The 21,535-nt window shown below is 44.5% G+C and overlaps 1 protein-coding gene across 10 annotated transcripts in view; it reads left to right on the top strand.

Annotated features, from left to right (window-relative positions):
• The first annotated feature begins 69 nt into the window (after positions 1–69).
• MYO9A (myosin IXA) overlaps positions 70–21,535 on the top strand; it is a 171,426-nt gene continuing 149,960 nt past the window's right edge. For 5 of the 10 annotated variants that reach the window (XM_068204295.1, XM_068204293.1, XM_068204292.1 and 2 more), the window contains exon 1: positions 71–333. The gene's annotated coding sequence lies outside the window, so the exon portion shown is untranslated. Of the gene's footprint in view, positions 334–21,535 lie in introns of all 10 variants that reach the window. The other 5 variants (XM_068204299.1, XM_068204301.1, XM_068204298.1 and 2 more) reach the window with 2 other exon arrangements.

Genomic DNA, 21,535 nt, shown 5'->3' with positions numbered 1-21,535 from the left:
GGGCGCGTGAGAGCGGCGCGCGCGCGCGGGCAGTCGGGCAGCGCCCGGGCGGCGGCGGAGGCGGCGGGAGCGCCCGTCCGCACCCCCCCCCCCTTCCCGGGACCCCTCTCAACACCGGTCCTCGGGACCCCCGCACCTCCCTTGGCACCGACCCCCGGGACCCGCCTCAGCACCCACCCGTGGGACGCTCCTCAGCACCGACCCTCCCCAGCGCAGAGCCTCGGGACCTCTGTTCAGAGCCGACCTCCTTCAGCCGACGACCCTCGGGACCCCCCTCAGCGGCGGCGGAGGCTGCGGCCGCGGGCGAGGGATGCGCCGCGCCCCGACACCCAGGTAAGCGGCGGCGGCGGGGAGCGGAGCGGGGCGGGGCGGGGGCCTCCGGTGCGCGCGTGAGGTGGGAGCGGCGGGGCGGGGGTCGTGAGGCGAACCCCGCCGGAGCATCGCGGGGCCGGCGGGAGCCTTTGTTCGGCGGAGGAGGGCGAGTCTCCCCGGCGTCCTGGGGTCTGCCCGGTGTCGCGGGGTCCTCCCGGGGGTGTGGGATCCTCCCCGCCCGAGCCGCCCCCGGTGGGTGCGCGGTGCGGGGCAGCCCCGCGTTCCTCCCCCTCCCCTCCGCCCCATGCACGGGGTTTCACCGCCCGGTGCCGCTCACCCCCATCGCGGGTGGGTTGGACACTCAGAACATGGAAAAACCAGCCTGGGGGGAGGAGATTTACCTCAGAGGCTTCCCCAGTGTCACCAGTGGGGCCGTGGGCTGGAGCCCTGAGTGTGGCACTAGCCCTGAGGCCACGGCTGTGGACATCGCGACGGGAGCAGGTCGCGGGCGGCCCGTGGCTCCGGCAGCCCGGCACGCCACGCAGTGCCATTCCCGAGCGCCCATCAGCCATTCCCACCCGTCGGAATGAGGTGTACCTGGATTCGCTTAGCACAGTGTTGGACTTCACGGTGGTTCCCACCCTTGCACGCCGGACCCCTGTGAGAGCACTGCTCCTCTGCAGGTTAAAAGAGTCGATTTTTCTTTCTGGAATTTTCCTAAACGTAGCCAAAACCGGCCTTTGCTTTATCCCAAAAAAATAAACCCCCTCCGACGTGACCTGCGCTAGGACCTGCCGTGAGTTCGGAGCCGGGCTTTTGGCCACCCTTCTGCTTCTCGATCGGCTTTCTCCTCCATTTACGTTTTCCTGTCCCCAAACCCAGCCGAGGTTGATGAAGTGGGGAGCGTGAGCTCAGCAGAAATCATGGCTTTCCCATCCCGCGCTGCAGCTCGGTCCCTGCCCATCGGCGGATCAAAAAAATAATCACGTAGCGGCAGAGGAAGGAGATTTGCTGCTACGGGAGGAAAACCGGCGCGGTGTCTCACTCAGTCGATAACCAAAGGCTGTAATAAATCGCTCTGCAAATAGATTGCTAGGTGGAGAATTGGGTTTCTGGCCGGCTCAAGTGCTTTCCTGACTCTTTTCCCGTGGGACTGCTAGGAAATGACAGGGGAGCGTTGTGTTCCTATAGAGAGGTGCGTGGATGCTGCGGTGATGGGCTGTGAATCCTTAAGCACGACCTAACAAATCTGACCTAATCCATAAACTCCGGCTAGGTCAGAGCCTGCGTTATGCCTGAAGAGCATCATCTTTTCAGCCCCTTGCCATACAGTCACACGATTTCCCCTATGCCCTTGAGTAAACTCACCCATTTCAATGGTTTTTCTCATTTTTACATTTTATTTAATTGAAACAACAGGGTTTTCCATGCCCTTTCCCCCTCATTAAGGCTCTCCCAGACTTTGCCTTCCCTTCTGGCTCTAATTTTTGATCCCCAAGACCATTTTGGAAGCTGTCAGTCAGGCTGCTGATGGCAAGGAAGGTAATTCAGCAGCTCCAGCACACAACTAATAAGCTTTTATTTCCTGGGCTATCAATGATTATGCAACTTCATATTTTTTATTTAATTTTGTATTTATTTATGTATTTATTGTGAACAATGCATAAATCAGGGTGGCTTTAGAGATTTTTCCTCTGTGTTGAAAGGCCTGGTGTCCATCAGCAGCACTTGGAAAAAGCTTTATTGGAATTCATAATGTATTTAAAATGTAGATCTGTTGTGTGAAGTTATTTGTTCTCTACATCCACTGCTCCTGTTACGATTTACAAAGTCCACATTTTTAGCTTTTTTTTCCTCCTCATTTTGGGTGGGGAAGCTGCATTTTCAGGTTCAAGGTATCAAATGCCTGACATGACTGCTTCTGTTACAGCATCTTTCACAAGCACTGGTACTAAACCACTCAGACAATCAAACCTTTGGGATCCTTTACTAGGAAAATCTGAATGCTTTATGCCTAAATTATTTGTGTCTGCGATGTTTATGGTGCGGTTCATGAGCATTGATCAGGTTTGCAGGAAAACCCCTGAAAATGTCAAGCACCTGAGTTCGGGCACTTGGGAAACTCGAGTTACCTGTGCAGCCTTAATTTAGCTCATGTCAAAGTGTGGCTCGACTTCGAAATCCTCATCCCCTGCTTGATTTCTGGGAGAGCAGTATTCTGCTCTGGATGGAAGAACAGATTGCTCCTTCCCATGCCTGCAAGTCAACAGGGGGAGTACTGGGAGCACAGGCACAGTGCTGGTCCCTCCACCGGCACCACCAAATTGGCAAGGAAGACCAGGGCTCACCATCACAGCTTTGAGACCACAAGTGTCCTCTAGTCCTGAAGCTTAAATGCCTCAAGTCTGGGGAAACCAGGAGCAAACTCCCAGTGTCTAAAAGGAAGCCAGAGAGGGACTCTTAATCAGGAACTGTAGTTCCAGGACCTGGGGGAATGGCTTCCCATTGCCAGAGAGCAGGGTTAGATGGGATATTGGGAAGAAGTGGTTGGCTGAAAGGGTGGTGAGGCCCTGGCACAGGCTGCTCAGAGCAGCTGTGGCTGCCCCATCACTGGAAGTGTTCCAGGCCAGGTTGGATGGGGCTTGGAGCAACCTGGCATAGTGGCAGGTGTCCCTGCCCATGGCAGAGGGTGGAACAAGATCAGCTTTTAAGGTCCCTTCCAGCCCAAGCTGGTCTGGGATTCTGTCATTCAAGTGTGACCAGAGAGTTTCTGAAGTCATTTGGAGTGGTTGGTTTTGGTGAGTGTAGTGTGGCCGTTTTCTGCCCAATTCTAGTTCTTGCAACTTTTGAACTCAATTCCTTTAAAAATACATTTATGAGAGAGCAAACAAGGTCGTTGAACCACTGGAAGCATCTTAGCCGGTCAAACTTGATTTCAGAAATTCCTGCGTCCCCTCAGTTTGTAAATAAAAGGGAATTTGCGTTCTCTCTTACACGCGAAACACCGGGGTTGAAGGCATGTTTGTTGTGTCGTTGATGAAGCTCCCAGCTTGGGCCTGGACTCTGGCTCCCTGAGATGGGCTGGGTGCAGGTTTCAGCTTTGGAACACGGTGGTTTTTTTGTGTCGAGGTTTAAAAGAGCATCTGAATTTCTCAGGCTTTGTCCTGCGTGCCGACGTTTGCGCCACTTCCTCTCGAGTGAACGGGATTTCTCCCCTCTCAACAAAGTAAACATGAGCATAAATATTTAAAGGATCACGGTTCAAGTTTGCAAATTGGAGACTTTCTCTAGCATTCCTTTGGACAAAAGCAGTAGCATAGGAGATTTGGGATGTGTGTGGGTGCTTCCCTGCTCTGGGGAGAAGCTTGGTAATTCTTTGGGCTTCGTGCTGCAAAATTACTCTGCCAAGTTTTCAGGTTAGATGGCTGGGATTATCACAAAGCTTGGGTTTCTTATGAAATTTTAAGGACAAAATGCTGCTGATGGGATATCTATGGATCATTGGAATTGAGAGATTTTTTGTGGAATTTTATTTTTCTTTTACACAGGCCAAATTTTTCCATAGGTTTTGGGTATACATGTGACGGCACAGGTGTTCAGAGTTGAGACTATAGAAACCAAACATGTGAAACTCTTGCCAGATAATGAATAAAAACAGGAAAAAGGGGAAATGGAATAATCTTCTTTTTGTGTGACTCTTTAATACTAAATCTTGTGCAGTGTTTGACCATGGTGACATATACATCTCACTCCTGTGATTGTGTCAATGTCTTAACCTCTGTGTCTTGGAATTAAACTTTTAAAAGTGGAACTTAACAAACCACTTGACCTCAGAAAATATGAAAATTCAGGAGGGGAGGCTATTGAACATGGATTTTTAGAGTTGAACTTATTTTTGTATCTGTTTTTAAAATACTGTCAATAGTTGCAGTTTTATTAGACCTTGTGGTAGCGTTTTTCTTTCTGTGGGGAGGAATCTATGGATCCCTTTTTCACAGGTGCCTGTGGAAAACTCTTGCAGGTGAGGTGAAAGTTCCATGTCTTTGCTGCAATGGCTTTTTATTCCTACCAAAACCCCCATGATCTTAATGCTACCTCTGAAGGAGGAATGCAGGCTCACCTGGGTCAGAAGGGAACTCAAGAGGTCTCTTGGTCCAAAATCCTGCTCCCTGCAGGATTGTCTTCAAAGTCAGATCGGGTTTTGCATGGCTTTAGGTGTCTCATGTCAGTTGTCTTCCACCTGTGGTTTGTGGGCTGCAGGAGGAGAAGGGAAATGAAGTGGTTTGAGCTGTATTAGGTGAGAAGTGTCCAAGTAGAATGAGATCATCTGTGACCCACTGCTTGCAGAGCGTAGTATTCCACTTGCAGCCTATTAAACTGCTGCTTCCCACTGCCTTTCCATGAGTTCATTAAGCTGGTATAGTCACAGGCTCCAGCTGAAAGAGGATCTGGCCTGGCTGAAGTTAGTTTTGGGAGAAAAACAGGAATAGTCTAAGTCCATTTGCTGATAATCAGCATGAAGCTGGCAAGTGGCTCCACAGTGTTTTGGTGGAAACTCCTCAGAGATTTTCTAGGCAAAATGAAATAAATAAATACCTGTGCTTTAAGGATTATTGTTATTCTTCTGATTACTTCTGCTGTTCAAATCTTGCATTGCAGTTTCTCATTAGGCATGGATGTGCATCCCTTTGGAGAGGGATGAGATGTCTCTTTGTGAAGGGTTTTCATATGCCTATGGCTGTTCACACTGTGCCAAACCATGGTTAGATAAAACCATGGGTCTGAGTTTTGGGCTCTGTTGGTGTTTTTTGTCAGCCCTTTTTCTGAGTTTTGCTGAGAGCCTCATGAAGAGACAGAGCGTGGTCTTCAGCCAGGCAAATTTTTTGCCAAGGGAGATGGGACTCAGGAGTGGAAAGGCCATGGTGCACTAAGGGTGCTTGGGGTAGGATGGCAGTGAGGCTGGGTCATGTTGATGCCATCATGGAAAACAAAGAAGATAAGAGCTACAGGAGCTGATGAGACAGCCCATTATCCTGGGCAGATACACAGTGTGTCCAGGTTTGGGTGTAGATACCTGTGCTGTCTCTGCATTAAGCACCCAGATACAAGCTTGAAGTTTGCTTGGACCCTTTGAGATCAGCCTCTATCCTCCCAAAGAATATTGATATTCCTTAGTTGCATCCTTTGTCTGTTGATGTGAGATCATATGTGGGGAGCTCAGCCAGCTGTGTCTCATCCCAGCTCTCATTTCACTCACCTACTGAGATATATTGCTTTTTTTGCAGCTACGTGCCTGACTTAAAACAAGATGCAGGCACAGCTCTGCTGTGGTCTCCTGTCATCTCTCTGTTGGCTTGTGGTGTGCTTTTAAAGACCTTGGCCAGGTCATGGAGGAAGTTTATGCAATCCCTGTTGGTGTTACAGCCCTTAGAGATGGGCTGGCTCTATGTATAGGTGGTCCCCTTTGAGGGGAGGGCTGAACTGGACCTTTTCAACCCTGATAGTTTTGGTGGTTCCAAGTGTCTGCTCAGCTTCTCTTAAAAAATCATCTTGTTTTCCATCCGTGTGACTTGCAGGAGTTATTGCAAATCCCTGTTAGGAGCAGTGGGGAGCAGAGCAGGGGACTGTCCTGCTTGGGTGCTGCATGAAGTAGCAAAGGAAAAACATAGATTAAAATAAACAAATGCTTTGGTTACCCCCTTTAAATGTAAAAATAGCCAAAATATGTGGGTTTCAATATAATTTTTGGGTCTTATTTGCTGGTCTCCTCACCTTGAATCACTTCTGGCATCACCCAGATAACCTTATATCCTAGAGTTACTCTTCAGATGCCTGTTCTGGGTCTTGGCTTTTATCCATCATGCACAGATAATCTGACAGCCTCTGTGCTGTTTTTTAATAAAAATTGTTTGAACTGCCTTCTATTTCTTGCAAAGCATGACCTTTAAAAAGGTAGAGGATCCTGGATATGCTGTATCATGGCTGAGCGCTGATGGAAGAGGAGTGTTTAATCCAGATAGATCCATCTTTGGAAAACCTGAGCTTTAAAACCAGCTCAGGCTATGAACGCTTTTGATAGACCGCCAAGAATTCTTTTATTGTATTCAGCATCTACATGGTTGGTTTTGAGGGATGAACTTAAAACAAGTTAACTGAAAATATTTACTTTAGTAGACTTCCGTAACTCTACTGTCTTTTCATACTTCACGTAAATACATAGACCAAAATAAAAAATCTCCTAAATGTTGCCATTTAAGCTTTTATAGCACTTGTCTATAAACTGTTAGGTTGGTTTGTGCTTGTTGGGTGCACAGGACAGCCTCCCTGGGGAGGAATTAGTAAATGATTTAATTGTTAAGGAATGTGGTCCCATTAGGCGCAAAAAAAAAACCAAAAAAAAAAAAAAAAAAACCACAAAAAAAACCCAAAAAGGACCACTGTGGATTGTTAGAAATGTTGTGCTTGATTAAAACAATGCTGAGCAATTTGTAATGATTTTTTTAAATAAATGAGTTTTTTTGGAAGAGGGAAGTTATGTGGGTAAATAACCCTTCTGGAGGTTTCTTTGAGTGCAGAAGAGCCAGTCTCTGCTCCTTAATTCACCAATTGCTTCATAAATGAGGCATCATTATGTGGAATTTGTTGCTGTTGGTGGTGGCAAGGATGGCTGAACCACTCCAGCTCAATAAAGGGATTTGGAGAGATGTTTAAAAGCAGAGCCACTGTTTCTTTTGCTTCTTTTCATCCGAAAATAAAGATCCAGCCCTGCTGCCAAGGGATGCGGCAGGCCCAGGCGCCTCCCTTGGGATTCGGGCCCCACGTTTGTGGAGTGCGGTGAAACGTCTGGCTGAGCAACGAGGGCACTCTCTGGGTTTCCTCCTTCCCGGCCAGACCGTGGCACAAACAACCTGCACGGGCAGGCGCCGGCCTTCCCTGTCAGGAGAGCTGGGGGCCATCGCTGCCGATAATCTTATCCGGCGGCACTTCACCGTGCCTGGCAGGTAGGCAAGGAGATAGGAGGACAATGCAGAGCAGAGGTCAGGTTTGAGGTGCCTGCAGCAGATAATGAGGAATCTTAAGAGTTTTCCTCAGCTATGAAGAGAATGAACTTTTCCAAAAGCAACGGAGGAGTCTGTCTGAATCCACAAATCCTTTTGCTGCTCGCTGCTTAACCTCGCTTGACTCCAGGGGTTGCCAAGTGCACCATGACTTGTCAGAGCACTTGTTTCAAAACCTGGTTCCCTTATCCAAATGCATCTCTGATCTCACTGCAATCCACAGGGATTTGATTAAGGAGTTTATTAGCATTGATAAACATTAGCAGCAGTATTTCTTCTTCTTCTATCTTTAAGAAATAACTTGCCAAGAAAGATGACTTGGCAGCTGTTGCCTGTTCCTTGTCCCACCAGTTTTGTGGAAAAGACATGGACTTGTGCATTGTTCCAAGCTCCAATCTCTTTGTAATTCCAGGTGGGAGCTGCTGCCTTCCAGTGTTCTGTTTCTGAGTTTAGCTGTCCTATGCTGTGTTTCTTCATTTTTGTGATTGAAATACCCCTCTAGACCCACTGCTGTTAATCTGGGGTGAACAATACAATAATTATGAGGAGAAAAATAAATTTAAAAACCTGGGGTAAGGAGAAAAAATGGGCACAAAGGTCCATTTCTGAGGGATTGAGAATTCATTCTCCTACCTAAAAGTCTTTGCTGAAGCAAGGGGAAAAAAAATCCCTGCTTGAGTATTTTCCTGTTCCCACAGAGGGAAGGTGTGAATCTCACCCAGGATTTGCTGGCTTGGATTTAGCAACATTAGGGGTTTCCTCATGTTTTTTTTTTTTTCTCTTCAGCTCAGCTGCTTGAAGGCTGCTTTCATTTTTGTTTTGTCAGGGAAGATGTGAAACCTGAGGAGCAAAAACGAAATGAGATGTTTAACGCAGTTGTTGCAGTCTAAGGAGTGGCCCTGCATGAAAATTTTTCAATTGCAGACAAAACTAATTTGAAAACTCAGTCTGAAAGTAGCTCAGTCTGATATTCATGGTTCAGACTGTGTGGTGGTGGCATTGTGACCTTCTGTCTAGTGTTGAGTCTATTTTTAATAAAAGTGGAATCCTTGAGAGACTATCTCAGAAAAATAATTGGAAATTAAAACCTGGAGACATGGATTTACAATGGCGTGGGTGCAGTCTTTCTGTGTATTTTGAAAGTTTTTTCCCTTGAGCACAGACTATCCTCTGCACTGAGAAAGGTGTTGGGTTTTTTTCTCTTCTTGTAGGACTGGATCAACTTTCTTTTCTGTTTTGGGAGCATTAATCTACATACTTTCTTTTCAGGTATGCTCTTCAGGGGCTGCGAGGGGGCAGGTATTCAAAAAACTTGAACAATTTTCCTTAGGTGAAGGATCATTACAGGTTCAGGTGCTGCCGTTATTAGCGAGACTCCTGCCAGCTGCAGTTTAATTTTCTAAATGTCTAAATGTTGAAATTCCAGATTGTTACACAAGTATGTATGTTGGTGTGGTTTGAGAGGCTGGAACTCTGGACTGCTGGGATAATTCTTAGCTAATGATCTTGATGGCTTTGAAGAGAATGTCAATCTGTGAAGTTAATCACCAAAATCATAAAAAAATTCAACCTGTTCGGTTTCTAATGTAATGTGGTTGCACCATGTAATGTGGTTGCAAAATGATTGTAAAGCTGTAAAGTCAAGTGGGAGAATTGAGCAGAAAATCGTGACTTAGGGACCTGGTGCACACCAGGAGACCTTGAGATGCTTGTCCTGGTGGGCATCTTCTTCAGAAGCAGCCCATTGCAATGGGTGCCCTTGGAACCTTGGGGATGGGGGAAGCAACATGGAGGAAAACAAAGCTCAAATCTAACCAGAGTCATTCCTCTGGTTTAGTTTTGGATTGTGCTAGCTGGAGTATCATCCTTTAGGGAGGACTGTGACAGAAGGTGCTGTGGTGGCACTGAGGACCTGGGTTAGGCCATATTAAACCTGAGATCATCCCATGTGTTTGCACCTGTCACTGGGATCTTCTGCTTCGTCCTGTGCTTCCTGGTGCTCAGCAGCTCTGAAATCTGGACCTGAACTGGGTTTTGGGGGGTTGTTTTGGCTTTAGTTTTTGGGGTTTTTTGCTGCTGGTGTGGTGGTTTTTTTTTTTGTTTGCTTTCTTTTTTTTCCCTTAATACCTAAAAATACACCCAGCTCCAGTCACCTGGTAGGAATCACCTATTGTAGAGGCAAGTAGGGAAGTAAAATCTCTGTGGTGATATTTGCTTGCTGATAAGAGTATTTTTTTAATGCATTTCCGTTCCTCATTCTCAACATGCCTTTTAATTCCTCAAGAAAAAAGGTGTGGGGCCTTCTGGTGCCTTAGTGGAGATCGGAATTCTCTGTGTTTGGCATGTTCAGAGATCCACAGGGGAAGTCTTGGGTGTGTGAATTCGGGGTGGGCAGCTATGCAACTGTGTGTTAATTTGAGGAAAACAAGTATTTTGCTCATGTTACAAAGTACGGCTGAGAGATTAGCATTGCAGGTGAAATTTTGGGTTACCTGCTTTACTCACCATAATGTGTGGAAAAATTATCAACACACATTTGATCTTGCCTTTTTTTTTTTTTTTTTTTTTCAATTCTTAAACCTTTTGTTGCCCTGAAGCTGTTGATTTTTGGGCAAAAACAATATGAGGCAGTCGCTGTGGTCTGCAGGGTGGGGCTCGGAAAGGTCTTGTTGCTGATTCCCTTCTCTGAGAAGGGCTAATTATAGAGACAAACTGGGGAAGGAAGAGAACGGGGTCAATTAGAGCATCCAGCACAGTTTCCTTTAAATTAGAGGTTGGGCTGGAGAGATAAAAAAAACCAAACCCCATCGTTAAAGAGGCACAGAGTAAGACTTGAAATGCTCTGGTGCACAGCGAGCTCAGCAGATACAGCAGATGTCCTGCAATTTCAATTTTAAGTAAAGAGCATGTTGAACTAGGAGTTTTATTGCCAGAATTGCCAAATTGAGCTGAAAAGATAGAGGAGATGTTGCTACTGCTTTTATTCTTTAATATGCTTTTGGCTTGCAGTAGGTCATGATAGCAAATGAAGCAAAGAAATAGCTTGCCCCGTTGTTGATTAAAATGGATTTTGTGGGGAAAAAGGAATTAATTTTAAGTATTTAATGCTCAGTGTTATATTTTCATTAAAAGACTACCTACATCTTTGTGCATGTCACGTGGATCAGTTTTGTATGTGTTTTATCCCTTGTTGGAGAGGCCACTAGGGCTCAATGTTTTTTGTTTTTTGTTTTTTTTTCTTGGAGCTGTCTTATGGGTTTAAAAGTTTTTTTTCCCTGGATTTATGTATAAACTAACTCAGATTAGAGGACACAGTATTTGAAGATATGGTGCAGACACAGTACAAGCTCTGGGCTCAGAGCTGTGCAGGTGTGGAAAGCAGTAAACCCCAGTGCCAACTGGAATTCGTGCAAGTCAGTGAAAAATCAGAAAAGCTTTTATGGTGCTCTTCCCAAATGATCCTCTCAGTCCTTTAACACCCTCTTTCCTCAGTTTTTAGGGTAAAGCCATGGTTGGCAGACCCTCCCCATGTCTGCTGGGTATATTTGCTTCCCCTTTGCCGGATTGCCTTCCTGGCAGCATGCAATTACTGGGAATCGCTGTGCACAAAGGGAGATGGCAGAGCAGGGAGAAAAACCCCATAGCTTCATCTGAGTGTTTCAATCCAGATTGGCAAGTTCCTTCTGCCCGTGGTGTGACTCATCCTGGGCTTCCTCACTGGAGGCCGCTACTGGCAGGGCATCAAAGGAGCAGCCCATGCTTCCAGACTGGAGCTGAACCAGGATCTTCCTGGAGCAAGGGCTGTTTTTCTGGTCCTGGGATCTCTCGATGTACAGAAGGTGGTGAGATGCTCCCAAATCTCAAGGGAATTGGTGATAAATTTGATGAATTCATGCTGAGGGTTAGAAGGGTTTCTTCTTGCTGCTTTGAGCAAGGCACCTGCCTGTCCAGAGGGTCCTGCCCAACTGGGGATGGGCTGGGAAAGGCCCTTTGAGGTCAATGACACAACCAGCAGAACAGTTTGTTCACTTCTGGTTTCTCGGGTAGAGCTGATATGCAGGGGTTTAGTGTGGCAGTTAGGAAATTCTTCAGCAAGGAAGGAAATTTTTATTTTTATTTCTCCTGAGGGCATAGGTAGAGGTATTCTTTGCTCACGACTATGGTGCAGCAGAGACCCCTGCCCTCCTCTCCTTCATTCTGCTGGTAAAGCTGACTATATATATGCTTCTCCCTTGTTTTTAGTTCAACCAACTTAGCTCTAAATCTTTGAAAGACTAACTTTTTTTTTTTTTTTCATTTGGAGCAAAACCTGAGCAGCTCCACCAAATTTACCAGGACCTAGGAGAGCATTGTGCTACCAAGACCTAGGAGAGCATGGAGGATGTTACTGGTGGTTTGATGTGAGAACACCCTCATGAGTTCTACTCTTATTTTTAGAGATTTTTTTCCAATTGAAGGGCTTGAACATTTCCAAATGTTTTGTAGAGTTTCTAATGTTATTTTATAAATGATTTGCAGTGTTAAATAGTTTTTTTAGGCTTTTTCTACCTTTTTATTGTATCATCTATGTGCCCATATTACAGTCCCAGGTCTCTTATGAAGTTTGAGGTGGATCTGTAGGGTCTACCAAGGAGATGTAAGTCTTGGAACACCCACAGCCTTGGCTGTGGGATATTCCTCATTTGTAGGTGTCATGTAGGGGAGAGAAAAGCTGCAGAGAATATGAAAGGGATGTTTCTTTCAAATATCTTGCAGTAGACACTTGGAATATCATGAAAAGTGGTGGTTTTCCTTTTTTTTTTTCATTCCTGAATAGGTTGGAACTGGAGATCAGCATCCTGAGCTGGCAGAGGAGTCAACCTCTTGATAGTGATCTAGAGTTCTATGTGCGGAAGCGCCTCAGAGTACAGAATAAAAATGCAAAGTTAATGCAGTGGGGATCTATTGGGGTGCAAAAGAAGAGCAACAAAATCATATAAAGCAATGACTTTTGCTGCCATGTCCTGGCAGGTCAAGATTGTCTTTCTCAGATCAGAAGGAAGCTGCTCTGCTGGCTGGGATAAGTGCCTGGAAAGGGAGCTTTAACTCTTTTTTTTTTTTTTTTTTTGGAAGGATTTACCCCTCTCAATTTTTAATTTATACAGTGACATTCTAAATACCAGATTGTTCTGATTCCTCTTTTGCTTCCGTATCACATACACGTTCCTGTCCTTGTGATTATTCCATGTGTGTGACAGCGTCTGCAGCACATGGATGGGGTTATGGTTTTCATATCATCTCCTTGTCCTGCGTCTATCTCCTGCAATCCCTGGGGTTTTGGAGGGCTGCTACAATACTTACATTTCAGCAGTTTTTCTATTTTTTTCACCTGCTGTCTGTCAGTCTGTGCTTTCCCTCCTCTTAGTTGTGCAACATTTTGTCACAATTTAGGATGCTTTAAAAAACCAAGCTCCTTACTTTTTTTGGTAAAGTCATCAAATTGACATTTTTATTTCAGATTGTTTCCTGCAGAGCCCTGAGTTGATTTTTTGCCTGTGTCTGATGAGTCAGCACAACTGTTGAGCACGTGAAGCTTCACTGATTGCTGAGTTCTGTTTTGCCGTTCAGTTTTTGAGTTAGCCCTTTAGCTGAGAGCACTTAAATGCAAAGTATTGCAACTTGTGATGCACTCGGTGGATCTCAACACTGAGCTTGGTTTATTTCTAATTAAGAGTTTAGATGGTTGCCTGTAGGTGGTTGTAGGTGAAAACTGCCTAGAGAAAGCAGTACGGGTGCCCTGGGTACGATGTGCTGAAGGAGGGAATTCTTTGCTAGGTCTGTGATTTTTAAGAGTCTTACTTAATTTTACATGGATTCAAGTGTCTGAATATGCTCAGTGCTGCTGCTGCTGTATTTTTTCCCCTTCTCAGCCTACTCAAGATGTTAGACCTAGCTTTAATTTTCTCCATTTCCTATGATTCTCAGTTAACCCTCTTTTCAGGAAATCGGTGGCTTCCTGCAGGCTATTTGTAGTTGCTGCTGGCCAACTGAATCGAGGTGATGTCTGCGCACTGAAATATGATGAAACCCTTAGAAAGATTTGTTTGGCGCTACCAGGATGAGGTTTTTTTGAGGCATTGTTGAGGTGAAAGCCCATGGCAGCGGCACTTCATTAATCTTATTTACTGGTGTTTGAAGAATATCTGATGTTATTGTCCATTCCTTCATACGGGCAATCTAATCTCCACTTGAATTAGCCTTTGTAATAAGGCTCCTGCTTGATAAATGAGTAGACAAATATTGGGGCCTTGCCACCGAGGGCTTTATCCTTCCCTGAGATAAAGTGGTTGGGCTTGAACATAGGTTATTTATGCATGGAAAACAGACTTATCAGCATTCCTGAATTGTCCCTGTTGCAGAGACTGGGCACTCCTGCCCCTAAACAAAGCTGCATTTAGCTCGATGACTTCTTCCCTAGCCCAGGAATAAAATATTTTCCTGTTTTCCCGCGTGGCCGGTATTTCTGGTGCTGCTTATGGCGTGCATGCAGAAAATGTGTAAAGAATCCAGTGTCTGTGGGCAGATCCCACATCAGGCCAGGGCTTCTAGTGCTGTGCTGAAATAAGTGCAGCCTGTTCCCTCGGTGCCTACACGATCTGGCGACCTGGCGAGGAGGAGGAGGAGGATGGCAAGGGTCAGGAGCAGATTGTTGCACTTGCTAATAAAAGCTCTCGTCCATCCTGCAGTCCTGGAGGGGATCCTGGAGGTTCAGCACTTTCTACCTTGGAACGGAATGAGTGAGTTAAGCTGCCTCAAAGCTTCAGTAACATACAGGGTTGGTGTCGGAAGGTGGCTGGTGTTGGAAAGAGGGAGAATAAAAATTATCTTAAGTTGGATTTTTCTGACGTGTCTTTGTGACTTTCCAGTGTGTTGGTCATTGTGATGTGGATTTTTTTTGCTTTTTGGGTGAAAAAAGTGGAGGGAAAATTGCTTCCAGAAGTGGTCTTGCAGCTGATGGCAGGGAGCACTAGAATAGAGATGGTAGTAGAGTTAATAGATGAAGGAGGTTTCTTCCTGTGCTTTTACAAAATTCCTATTGAAGCATTGTGTTATGGGGGAATTCTTTGCAAAATAAAACCAGGACACCCCTTGGAGAGCTCCCCTTTGTTAACTTCTTGCAAAGCTAGCCCATGACATGGCTTTGTTGAGGATGAATCTGAGAAAAACCATTTGAAGTTCTTCATCATATTACTGGAGATGAAGTATCTATTCTCACTTCATCCTATTTCTATATAAACTCAGTAACAGACCTTCTCTGCTTTGTATTTCTCCTGATTTGTATTTTCAATGCCCTAATGGTTTGGTGTCTTCGATGCTCATCTGATTGAATCATTCTTTGTGTTGGTTTATAATGGTGCTTCCGTTTGCGCTGGTTGTGGTGTGGAGTGGAGGGAAACCTCAGAGACATAAAGGGATGTTGAGAGAGAGGAGAGGGCGGGGTAGGAGGCTGTAGTTGGACAAAATCAGTCCTGACCAGCATTTGTAGTCAAGTGGGACATACAATGTAGTCATCAACTTGTGTAATTTTGGTGGAGACAATTCAAAATTCAATTTGAACATATCATAAAGTATCCATGTGTTAATTTTGAAAGCTTCTGTGTGTCTGGGTCTTGCTTGGTTTTTCCTCTCATTCTTGTTCCTGTGAATGTTTGCCAGCAGAATTCATGGGACTAAAACTTCTTAACATCTGGTTGGCCTTGGTCCAGTAATCCTCTGCCTGGGTTTTTCACCTTAAACGTGAACTGGTGAGCACAGTCCTTAGGCATGGAGAACACGAATGCTCTGCTTTGGAAATTTCCTAAATCTTGACGTCGAATGCTTTGTAGGTGTCTCAGCCTGACAGGATTTCTGGTGGTTGGTGTGATGGGCATCTACTTGACTCATTTGGACATGTTAACCCCTTTTCTACCAGCTTGATCCAAAGTCAGAATCCCACCACGGACACGTTCAACTAGAGTTTTGGCCAGCTGCTCATGCTGTTGGCACATGAAGTATAAAAAATAATTGCCATCCCTAGAAATGTTTTGAGTTGGCTGGTTGTCTCCATGATAAGCCCACCTCAGTTTTGGGTTTCCTCATTCCCAAACACAGAAAGCAGTGACCAGAAGGAGTGTTGGAGGATGTGACCTCCTCTGCAGGAACATGCTGTCCCTTTTACTTTTTTTGGCTCGGTCCAGTGCTTCTCATTTTCTTCTGAAAAAAATAGCTGGTTTAGCTTCCCCTAGCGACACCACCCAAAAAAACCCCAGAACCAGCAGTAAAGGACAACCTGAAAGGAGATGTCACGGAGGGCTGTGGCAAGGACCTGCTGGGATGCAGTTAATTTTTTTATAAAATCAAATTAAAAGCATGTTTGCCACACCACAGCTGCTCGTTGGAGGAGCTGTTTTGATTTATGTTCTTGCATCTTTTGCTTCTGAGATGAGACCCGGCATGGCAGAACGATGAGGTTTGGGGGAATATGAGCCAAACAGATGCACTTCAGAAAATGAAACTTCAATCTTGGATTTACTTAGCTCATTTCCTGGTGTCATTACCTTATCCGGATGATGAATGTGCCTAGTTGTGGGATCCTACACTGAATACATTTTGAAATGCTTTTTTCACGCTCCCTTCTGTGGATCTCATCACACAGCCGAGTTAATCCATTTCAGGCAGTTTCATTTCCATACCATATGTTCTTCAAGGCGTTCTGGAGGGATAATTATGTGAATATAATTTACTTTCCTTTGTCGTGCCAAGATGTGCTCTGCTTTTCAGGTACAGGGGGAGGCACATGTGTCTTGTTGAAGTCTTGATGACTTTCTGAAGGTTCCATCTCCTGTTGTCTTTTAGAGGAGTCAGGAAGGACGAGCATGAGGACAAGGAAATCATGTACTCACTCTGGAATGTTTATTAGACTGACTTAACACCCCATCCTGCTAGTGGGATGTTTTCCTTAAAGAGCAACCATCATTTCCATAACATTAATTATTGGGGAAGGTAGGAATGTAAATATTGTGGTGAATTTAAGGGACTGAGGATCTTTTCTGCTCAAATCCCCCTAGCTAAGTGTTAATGTAAATTATAAAAGTGAACTATGTACTCGGAGAAAGCCCAATCTCTTCTGGGATTTTTCCTATCTAACAAACCGTGAAGAACAAACTCAACTGCAATTGCAAATGGCTGCCAAGTCTTCACTGATTTACCCAAATTACTGGAGCAGTGCACTGAAGTTGACAAATTTAGCAGCATCTGGATGGTACTAAAAAAGCTGAAACCTTCATTCTTTAAACAAATCTTTTAGCACTGTCTTTGAGCATAGCTTGTTTCAATTTATTTGTGTTAGAGGTGAACAGGTTGTCCTTGGACTACAGATGTGACTGAAGTTTGGAGGAAAAAATATACTCAGTTTGATTATTTGGTAATTTAGGCTAGGAAATCTCTTCCTTGCACACACTTCCATAGGGTTTGGGGTTTTTTTAACTAAAATTTGATTTTTTTTTTAGTGATGAATGAAGCCAGATTGAATGCAAACCAGAATGCCAGTTTGCTTTTTTTTTTAGCTTGACAAAACAATGCAGCAAGAACACTTATTTCCCACATAGAACTTGTTTTTACTGCTTTTGTAGAAATTATGTTCTTTAATATAAATTATGAATTCATTACTATAGTAGAGAAGAAATGTTTTGAAAATGTCTGCTGATAATTGGCATTATAAAAGAGACTGAACAATTAAAAAGGGTTGGTGTGTAATGGATGGTGTCCCTGCCCATGATGGGGTTGGAACATGATAATCTTGAAGGTCCTTTTCAACCCAAGCAATTCTGGGATTCTTTAATCACTGGGAGCACCTTTATTCCATCAAATCTATTGCTGTGTTTTAGGCTATTGAGGCTGAAACCTCTACACAGTTGATTTCAGGACTGTGGCTGGGATCTTAGTGATACAGGGATAAAGGTGAAAAGGGAGACTTGCAAGGGGGGATGTCAATGGTTAGGTGATAAATCAGCAAATCCCTTCAGTGGTAGCAGTTTGGAAGATGGAGATGCAGAATGTACTTTCCTCATGGCAGCAGGAGAGCCTGGGGTGACTTTTGATGGGGAGAATCCCAAACCAGCAGATTGTGGAATGTTAGGACGAGGAACTTGGTCTTGTCATTCACTCTTCATTAAAATAAATAAAATTTTAGAAATCCCCAAACCTCTATTTCAGAGAAACAAATTTTAAAAAGGGCAACAACCAAAAGCCCTCGTTCATTAAAAAATTACCCTTCAAACCTGATCATCCTTTAAAGGTCAGGGATTAAGGATGTTAAAGTCAAATTGCTGATGAGTTTTGCCATAGATTTCATTGGAAAGGCTCAAGGAAAGTGGAAAATCCCTGAGGCTCAGGTGTAAAGTCAGCAAGGACAAGCAGGAGTAGAAGGAATGGGTTGCTCTGTGTCTGTCAGACCCCAGACACTGACAGCACAAACACATTTACGTACTTAAATGTCTGGGAAACTTTGGTTTGCTTTCTGCCTGCAGCCAGGGTATAGACAAGGATAACAATCCTAGGCTGTTTTTCTGCAGAAAGGGACTTTTGACTGAGGATCAAAGATAACATAGGGTAGAACACAAGTTTTCTGTCCTGAAAAGTCAGCTAAATCTCAGGTTTCTGGTCTGAATTGTGGTCTGTGATTCCTGTGCTCACCATATGGGTGGACTTTGTATACTGGGGACAGAATTTTATAGGGTGGTACATAAGGCTGAGCCTATTGTGAACAGAAAGAATGTTTCATATCATTTTATGTCTCAAAAAAACCCCAAATTAATACAGACACTGTGAAAATATCAGGGATGGTAAAGAAATCAGGTCTGTTTTGGTCCCATCTGAACAATGAGCAGTAATCTGGCATTCATCTGACAAACCAAAGCAAGTCCTCCAAACCTTTCTGCTGAGATCCCTATGGCATAAACTCCTTTTTAGGGCATTTTGAACTTTGCCTTAGTATATTTTGAAATGTACAGGGGTGACACACCTGCACATTCTTCCCACTGTGCTCATGCTAGCAGCTAATCCTGGGGCTCCTAGACATGTCGGACCCACACTGTGTCTTCCCGTGGCTGATGAGAGCTGAGAGGTGGCATCTGCTCCAGACACTGATGGCTGCTGGCTGCAGGGCAGCACAGGGGATGGATTGTTGGGTGTCATGGCCCCAGGCACCTGCCTGTTGTGGCAGCCTGCTGTCCTAATGTTTCTAATTCTGCCAGTGAAATGGAGTGGAAGTAATTCCAAAACCCAATAGGATGAATATTCTGGGTTTTTTTAAAATTATTTTATTGCTGAATCTCCTTTTCGCCCCCCACCCCTCCCTCTTCCATAATGACCTTGCTTTGCCTCCAGCGAGAAAATTGAACTAATTTTGTTGACTTGTCTTTTTAAATACTCGTTATTGGATTTGCCCGACCTCTTTTTCTGCTGTGGAGAGTTGTGCTGGCTTTGTGCCAGTGGAATAATTCATCGTAATCTGAAAGCGTTCGGTTAAAAGGATTTACTGGCCCCCTCCCCAAACTTCTGCTTTACATAAAATGATTCCCGGGGAACTTCGAGGTGTGTTGGTGGATGGGGAGATGAATGTTTTGAAATAAATCCTTTGAGTATGAAAAAGATAAGACACATGCACAGGACTGGAAATACTTCACCTGGAATATTTGCAGTGTGGTGAATATGAATTAAAGATTTAGTAGCTTGAGAAAAGTAAATGGTGTAGTAGTTTTAGGCAGGATTTTGGAAGCTACTTGTGAACTTCAGGGCAAGGTTTGTGCTATAACATTGTACTTTAGTGTGGCAGAAAGTATGGGGTCTCTTTTGTGATCAGTGTTGGATTCTCCTAAATGTATTGGAGAAATCCATGTATTTTCTATGTGAATGTGTGCTTGTGGAAAACCACTGAGATCTGGATATCTGGAGGGCCTGTCATTCCCATCTCAGTTGTCCTTCATATAAATAAACGGTGGAAATGAAGCCAGTTGTCACCTGAGCCTGTTCCACCAGGATCAGCATCGCGTTTCGGTTTCTCCAGATAACGCACGACTGACCTTGGCTGTGTCCTGTCCCCTCCCAAGGGTGGGGATGCCAGGTTTAGGAATTAATAACATTAGGTTTAGGAATTAATAATTCCACAGTAGCTTGTGGAAGCTATTTGGCTGCTCATAATAATTCTTAAAGAGCTTCAAGAAATGTAACTATTATGTTTATAACCAATTCTTCACTGTGACTTTGCTCACTGCAGATTTGTCTTTTTATGTACTGATGGCACAGAAAGAATTGAAAATGTGCTTAATATTTTTTATTAAGGAAGAGGCTTAAACCCAAGTGTGCTGCAGTTTTTGGAGGGATGTTTGTATCTCACCTCATGTGTCAAGTGTAATCAATGGCTTTCTGCACTAAGATAGGGAGCTCTCTGTTCTGTGGGAAGGAGGTGCCTCTGCTTTCACTTGAACGTGGAGGACAAAAATTGGGATGGACAGGTTGGCACGTGGTGGAAAGTAAAAGATGAGAGGGCCTGATGACTTTCTCTGGGAATAACCCAGCAACCAAAGCTTCAATAATTATGGAGTCACCTCAGACATGTTCAAAGCCAAGGTATCCCACGGGAAGCTTTTGATTTAGAACAGGTTTTGTAGGAAATGAGCACAGGAGTTGGAAAGGAGATGTTTTCACATTGCACTGGGCACCCTGTTTCAGGATAAAGGGTGATTATCCACCGCCTGCAATTAGGGAAAATCCGTCACCGGAGCCGCTTTGGGAGCGGCCGGCGGAAAATGCAGGAACAGATGTCAGAGAATCAGTCTGGCAGACCTGGCTTAGAGGAGCCTCTCTTTCTCCCCGTGATGGTTCTGCTTGGGATGGGGAATTATCTTGGAGATGTTTAATACTGGGCTGCTGCAATCTGTCATCCAATTTCTTCAGCCATCTGAGGATGCCTGACCTCTCTCTGTGCTCTGGGGCCGTTTGTTTTCCCTTTGTTTTAATCTTCCCTTTTTGAAGACGGACCAGATCAGAATTTCTTTTCATAGCATTGCTCTATCCTAATGAAAAATCATCCTTGACAAAGGAAAAAAATTGGGAAGCTCACCCCCCACATCATAGTCTGGATGGAAAAATAGTCCTAAAGACAAGGGAGGATGCATAAAAGTACTGATAAAAAGCAAATCCATTGTGCTAGTTTGAATATGCTCAGGTTTAACTTGTGCTCGCTGAAGCATTGAAATCATTCCACTGCCAGTCCGGTGAATATTTTGATTTTTGCTGCTTGGTCTCTCAAGAAACCAGATCTTCAGCTTCCAGATGAGATGGGGTTTTTTTCCCAGAGAATATAATGAGATACAGACTGTTATCTCAATTGACTTAATTGCAACCTTATTGGATATATGCAGTGATTTATAGAATAATTTTATTTTCCAGAATGTGCTTTTGAATTTTATTTTCTCTACAGCCACATTTGTCTGCTCCCCAAGTTAGTGTCGAGCTATAGCTTGTGGCTGGGAGAGGTGGAAGCTCCTACCCAAGTGCAGGATGAAGTCCTGATCCCAGCTGTGATGTTGCTCCAGCTCTTGGCCCCAAGCAGGGAAGATTCAAATGAAATGCAAAGTTTGTGTATGTCTTTGTTTCCCAGTGTCATCTAAATCCTTGTTTGTAGGTTCTGTCTGTTCTTCTTTGTGTTGGGTGGTTGTAGGGGTGTACCTGTTAATGAGATTTGGTAATCAGGGGTGCTTTCCTCCTAATCCTATAGCACAATGTGTGGGAACCCCCAGAAACAGCTTTAAATAACCCAGAGGCACCATAAAATGCACGTTTATTACAGCAAAATGCTGGGACAGAGCATCTGATGTAGATCCTTGATAATTGACTGCTTATTTCATTTTAAAAAGGTGAATTATGATGTTCCTAATGGGTGTGTTGGTTCCCTGATGCTGGTCATCAAACATCTCTGAATTTCTACAGCCTCCAGACAGTGTATCTGATCCTTCAGGAAAACCAATAAGGTGAGGACCTTAAGGAGGAGCTGAATTTTGCTTGTCCAGGGCTTCAAGTTATGCTCAGCTGAGACCCCACTTGCAGAGCTGCCTCCAACAGCAGAAGGAGGATGTGGAACTGCT

Source organism: Anomalospiza imberbis, chromosome 13, assembly GCF_031753505.1.
Source record: "Anomalospiza imberbis isolate Cuckoo-Finch-1a 21T00152 chromosome 13, ASM3175350v1, whole genome shotgun sequence".
In the NCBI taxonomy this organism is placed as follows: Eukaryota; Metazoa; Chordata; class Aves; order Passeriformes; family Viduidae; genus Anomalospiza; species Anomalospiza imberbis.
The sequence above is the reverse complement of the archived record's forward strand: the minus strand, read 5'-3'. Positions and strand labels throughout refer to the sequence as shown.